Genomic DNA, 6,995 nt, shown 5'->3' on the forward strand with positions numbered 1-6,995 from the left:
AGTCTCAGTGAACTTGGCTGTTCTCACACACTTCAGCTGTCCTTTTTTAGTTTTATGTTTTTCCGTGGTTCTGGTCACTGTGATGGTCTATGTGAATCCTTTACAAGTTACAATTTTCATCATCTCAAAAGAGTGTCTTTATGTGTCAATGAAGCCATTTAGTAATAAATTTCTCATGAAGAATAATATTGATTTGACAATATAACTTGGGCATAAAATATTATTTGATTTTTTGAGGATTTGGAGTGCTTTTCCTAAATTTACGTTTTCTTTAAATGTTAAAATTAATGGGCCTCATAAGTCAATGTTATTTCTCTGACTTCAAAGAAGCTATTTATTCAGGCAAGAGAACACTTTGGTGGTACTCTGTATAATAGGAAGCACATCACTTCATTTGGTAGAGAGTGGTGAAGCTAGATGACACATCTCAATTAATAGAATGTAGTTTTTTATTATTCAATATGGCAGATTATGGAAAATGAAGAAAATTTTTCATTTGTTTTTTATTTCATTCATTATAATTTTAATACCAAAATCTGACTTTAAAGAGAATAAAATAAGAGGGAAAACTATGGTTCAATTCCATTTGTAAATGTAGATGCAAAACCCAAAATACTCTGAAATATTAACAAATCGAAATCAGCAGTGAGTTAAAAAAAAAATCTTGCTTGACAAAGTGGAATTTACTCCAAAAAAATGTAAAAATGATTCAACATGCTTTGCAAACTCATTACATAAGCACATTAAAGAACCATACAATTATATAAACAGATTTAAAATAACATTAAAGTTTTAGTCATTTGTTTCATAAGCTCTAAGTAAAAAGACTAGGAATACACTAACGTAACATAATGAAGGGTATTTATCAAAAATCTAGATGTCCAATTGTGAATTATTAAGCAACCAAAATGTGGAACAGGGCTTCAGTGCCCTCTATCATCATGATTAAATGACATGATTTTGGAAGTTCTAGCTAATGTAAAAAATAAGAAAGATGAAATAAGTTATACTAATGTTAGAACAGAAGGATTAAATTATCTATATTTTTAGGTGGTAGGGTTGCAGGCTTGGAAAATATCATAGACCAAATTTTAAAAAAAAATATTGAATAAAAAATAATTTTTCACACAAAATAAATAAAAATCAATAGCTTTAAAAATATCAATCAATAGAAATTAAATGGAAACCCACCCCACTTATAATAAAAATAAAAGCTAGAAAATAATAGAAATAAATTTAATAACAAAAATAAAAATAAATGAAAGCTAGAAAATAAATGGAATTGAATTTAATAATGAATTTAATAGAACACAAAGGAAGACCGCTAAACAGTCTTGTGGGAGGATGCAGAATGAGATGAGCTTAGAGATGTACAGCCTTTAGAACTTCCGGGTGAGTCTCTTGGCTATACCCTCTTGCATCACCTGCCTCCCTACAGGTGGTCAGATGCTGTACGGTGCCCTGGCCTCTTCCCACTCAGGACCACTTCCAGAGGAAGAAGAGAGCCCGTAACTTCTGGATGCTAACCTGATGAGCAAGACAGATCTTACCCCAAAGATGGCATGACTTTCCTCACATCCTTTTGGCCAGAATTGGGCCACATGCCTACTTTTGAACCAACCTTTGGAAAAAGATTAGACAAGTTAGCATGAGTCTGGAGTAGAGTGGAGTCAGCTTTCCATGAAGAACATGGCAGAACTTGTTTCTTGAAAAAGTCTGGAATTATGCTGGTAAGCACGAAGTGAAAAGGGACTAACGGTTGGGTGAATAACAGTTACTCAACTGGAAGAACAAAAAAAGACAGACCCCTACCTTGTTCCATGTAAATAAACCCCAGAAGGTTTAAATAGCTAACTGTAAAACACACCTGTAACAATATTAGTGGAAGACTGCAAAGAATATTCATCTAATCTTAGGACCAGGAAGGCCTTCGCAAGCAATTTAAAAAAACCACCCTCAAAGATCATAAAGGCAAATGGTGACAGATTCACTGTAGATGTTAAACATTTCTATATGGCAAAGAATATTAGAAACCATCAAATAAATGGTTGACAGGGTAAAACATTTCCAATATACATGGACAAAATTTAAGATTGCTCCTACACGAAGAACTTCCTCAGAAAGGGAGAAAACAAAGATCTAGTTGAAAAAAATGTCAAAAGGTATGACTAGGCAAGATAAAACACAAAAAGTGGCAAAAGATTAAAATCATCACTCTCACTAGTGTCAGGAAATTTTTAATTAAAGCAAAAAAAATCAAGTTTCTTAGCAAATTTTAACAATTAAAAAAATTGATAGGGTCCAAGATGTAAAAAAGATTAGAGAAGCTGGCACTCTGTAATTTTACTGACGGTCATGTCTATTGCTACACCTTTTAGGGGAAGCAATCTGGCAGTATCTGTTAAATTCTGTGATGTTAATATCTCATTTTTAACAATACATTTTATAAAAATTAAAAGCAATACACCAAAATATATGTCTAAAGATATTCTTGTACAGTTTTATAATAGCAAACCATAGGAAACCATTTGAATGTCCATCTATGGTGGAATTGCTGATGACACTATGGTACACACATGCTGTGGACAAGCATGTTGCTGCTAAAGGTGAAGGAGGTCTCACATGATGGTGAGAATGAAAGATGAATAAAGTAGAAGAAAGAGAAGCAACTGCAAGAAAGTGCTGACTGCAGCTTAATGGAGGGACAAAGCAGGGTGCTTATTATTTAATGGGATCTTCAGGCCGGCTGAACGCAAAACACTGTCTAGAACAGTCCATCAGAGGAAGGAAGAGAACTTATTTGCTGGCACTCTTATGTCTTGTCTCCCTTTATCAAAGTTCCCCTTGAAGGTCTGGCACACCCATACTTCTGAGTATGTCACCCTGGAGAAGCCAGACCCCAAGCATCAGCTGAGTGGATAAATGGTGATGGAGCAGGAGCCTCAGAGCCTGGTCAGGCCATGCCTGTGCACTGGAGATGCTGCAGCTCCCACCATCACAGCTGCCGAAACAGAACTTGGAGGGGCTGGGCCTTACCTCATGGAGGAGTGAGGCAAAGACAGCCTGGCCTTTGGATGTGACATGGTGGCAGCTGTAGCTGAAGCAGTGGTGGCAGCAGCTGGGGATGTCCATGACCAAGGGACCAAGGGACCAAGGTACTTGGAGTCAGGAATGAACGAATGTGTTCAATAAAATGTCTCTCATCAATTTGAGTAAACCACCATCCTGTAGCTGTTCAGACTGCCTCTGCTCCAGTCTGTCTGTTACCTCTGGACAGGAGACTGCATTCTCTGGTCTTCTACCTTCTCTTTTGCGTTTCCATCTGTTGGTGTCTTTGTGTTTTATTCAGAATCTTTTCTTTTAATCTGTATTCCTAGTCACATGGTTTCTCCTTGATTGTGTCTAAACTTCTGCCAAGTCCATTAATTGAGCTTTAATGTTAATAACTTTATTTCTCTTTTAGAATGTTCATTGTTTTTCTTTAAAATTTTCCAATATTCGGCTGGAAATTTCTACTTTTGTTCTTAATCTGCTGGAACATATTAAGAGTAGTTATTTTAAAATCTGTGACTCTAACTGGGTTTTAGACTGAGAAATTATTATTAATTTTATTAAATGTAATAATGGTCTGATAATTGGGTTGTTAGAATTATATACTAAAGTCTCTAGAGATGAAATGATTTTATGTTTAGAATTTGTTTGAAAATGCTCCCCAAAATATGTGTGTGTGTTTAATTGTTAAAGATGAATAATTTATACACGGGGGTTCATTATACTATTCTTTCTTTGATGTATGCTTAAAAATTTTCAAAATAAAAAAAGTTTTTAAAAAGTTTGATTCTGATGACTCCATTTTTGTGGGGAGTTCCTAAGAATTTGTTCTCTTTTCTCTTGCCTTTCTTGGCTTACATTCCTTTACTTTGGTCTCATGGGTATTTGGAATTTGCAGTTGCGGATCAAATGCTGTGTATGACAAGTAGTAGGAGTAATCTGAGGTCTAGTCTGCTGTTATCTTCCCCGAGGAAGGATTTGTGCTTTTTCTTGGCTGTCAGCTGGAATATTCACCACAATCCAGTTTTACACATGACTTGAAGCTGGGATTCAGTCCCTCTGAGAGATGAATAACATCTCTGTCACCCTTATTCCTAGGATGTAGCCCTTCGTGGCCCCCACCTGGAGTGTAGGTGGCCTGTGGCTCTCTCCTGCCCTTTGGCTGGTACTGGGCTCCAGGTTTTAGCTCCTCCACTGAAAGGCTGCCAGGGGCTCTTGCCCCCGCTTGTTCTCTCTTAACTGCCTTTTTTTTTTTTTTTTTTTGCAATTGGTAAACATCTCTGGGAAGACTGGGTTCACCACCCTTGTCCTTCCTTTAGCTCCCAAATCCTTCCTTGTTAATTCCTTGTTGGCTGGTTTTATCTTCCGTGCCTCCAGGCAAATTCTTTCTTTCTTTTTTAATATTTTCTCACTGTTCTAGCTGCTCTCATAGAAGACTGGGCTAACTTCTCCAGTTCACCGCTGCCATAGGCCATGTGTTTTCTCTCTTCGCTCCTCCTCCTTTGATGGGTCTCATTCTCATTTTTCTAATCTCTCCTGCTTAAGGTTCTTGAAGGCTGCCCGGAGGGGGCTCCTGGTTCCGTTTATGAATGGAACACTGCTCTAGTCATCCTCAGAGCTGTCGATGCCAACAAAGCTCTTTGTGGCCCAACCATATGAATCCAGAGTGTTTGCGCTTCTTTTGCACAAAGACCATGAATCCCCTGCTAGGCATGGGTAGCTGAATTGACTGCACTTGAAGACAGAGGATGTGGCTGCCTGTGCTGGGGTTCCTTGTGTTGAGGGGCCTGACTGAGAACCCTGAACTCAACCCAGAACACTGAGGGAGTGGACTGCTCTTCACGGGTAACTCTCTCCGGCACAAATCACATTTCTTTCAGGAGCAAGTTTTTTGGATGCCTTGAAGGGATGTTGCATGAATTAAGAGTATTTCAAACTTCCTCGCAGATGTAGAACTTCTGGGATTCAAAGAAAAAGAAAGGGCAGGGAAGAGGGAGGCCAGGGGAAGGGGCTATTTGCCCACTTACTGTCCTCGGAAGCATCAGCAGATCCAGGGCTGAGACATCCAGTGGCTCCCTGAAGGGTGACCACAGCTCCTGCTACCTGGGCCTGGAAGGGTTTATCAGGCACGAACACCTAGGAAGGAGGGTGGGCTGCAGAGTTTTCCGGTTGTGCTTTTGGCCTGAAGCATGGCTGGTCTTGAACTAAACATGCTTTTTTTTTTTTTTTAACCCTTTATTGAGAGAGAAGCTCATTTACAAAAAAAATAAATTAAAATTAAAACTAAAATTGGAAAAAGTTAGCATAACCCCATCCAGGCACCACACAGGGGTATGTGAAGCCCAGTTAAATAACGGAAGCCCCGTAGCATTCTGTCTTCATCCCTAATCCCCACCACTGCACCCACCTCACCCCCAACATTGATGATGTGTGTGCTGTGCTGAGCTTCAATGTGCAGGCACCTCTCACAGTGTTTTACATGAATTAATTAATTTAATCTCAAAACAATCTCTCTCATCTCTATTTTATAGATGGGGAAACTAAGACAAAAATTAATAACTTCTCCAGCAAGTGATGGAAGTGGGATTCAAACCCAGGCCATTTGGTTCCAGAGTCTGTGCATTTTTGCTAACCTCTCCTGGGCCTGAGCTCAGAGCCACCCTGCGGCTGTGCCCCATCCTCACTGCTGGCAGTCCTGTGCCTTGAGGCAGAGGAATCAGGGCCGTGCCCCAGACTGATGCCTCCTTTAGAAGCAGTTGTCCACTTGGGGTGCCCCTCACCTGTCTCTGCTTCTGAGTTGAGTCTCATGTAATCTGGCTGCCACAGACAAGTCACCTCAAATCTCAGAGACCTAGAGTTTTTCCAGGTTTGCAACCACAATGGTTATGGGGTAGGATTTCTTAAAAAGCTTCAGCTAAGTAGATTTCTGATTCATACAGATTACTTTATTGCTCTGCTCTGGTTCTGGCTGATAACAGGAAATGCCTCTGTAAGGTCTGTTTCCACCGGCTTTATCCTTACTCTCAGTAGAGGCAGAACTCCAAATGGTGCCAACTCAAACAATTCCATTGTGTTTGCTTTGAGCACTGAAACACAACACACAGATTTTCATCACTCGCAGTCATACATAAGTAGGTAAAGAAATCACGCAAGAAGTCTGTGTTAAATACATCACAGTTCTTTCACTGAACAAATGAAAAGGGCATGATCCTTTCATGATCAGGTGAGTGGTGAATTTCCTGCAGGTGGTCTGGGTAGAAATGTCAGGAGGCCTTATCAACCCCTACCTCAGAGACAAGATGAGAATGACCACAGTGACCAGTGGCAGGGCCAAGCTGTGACCAAGGTGTCTGGGCCACAGGTCTCCGGGAGATCACATTGGCCGTGGTGTCCATGAAGTACATGGACACCATGGTGAGCAGCCCTTGAGTCAACCCTCTGGAGCCTGGGGTGAGGATGCCTGAGGAAGGGTCTTGAATGAGGAGCTGACTGAGTCCCTTGACCTCAGACCCTGAGAAGCTACTCCAAGAACACACTGTGGCTTTTCCCCTCTCCCTTCCTGCACATGACCAGAAGCCATTAACCAGGGTGGCTGTGCCCAGGAGAAAGGGAGGCCCAGCTTGTCAGGGAGCAACTGATGTGGTCTCCGAGCTGATGAGTCTACTCCAGGACTGGGACTTAATGGAAGGTGGGAAGGTCAGGGGATAAATGGAATTTCAACCCATGTCCATTTCCCAGGAGATCCAGTGGCTCTGGAAACCCATCCTGTGTTCACTTTCCTAGCTCCTGAATGTACAGTTAGGGTAAAGTTTTCATCATGATAAGTGAAGTATAACCTTTAAAAACTGTGAATCACTATGGTACACACCTGAAACTTACAGAATGTTATGTCTACTGTGCCTCAATTATTTAGAAAAAAGAGACATACTCAATGATTGGCTGCA

The sequence above is a fragment of the Camelus bactrianus genome, chromosome 31 (assembly GCF_048773025.1).
Source record: "Camelus bactrianus isolate YW-2024 breed Bactrian camel chromosome 31, ASM4877302v1, whole genome shotgun sequence".
Lineage (NCBI taxonomy): Eukaryota > Metazoa > Chordata > Mammalia > Artiodactyla > Camelidae > Camelus > Camelus bactrianus.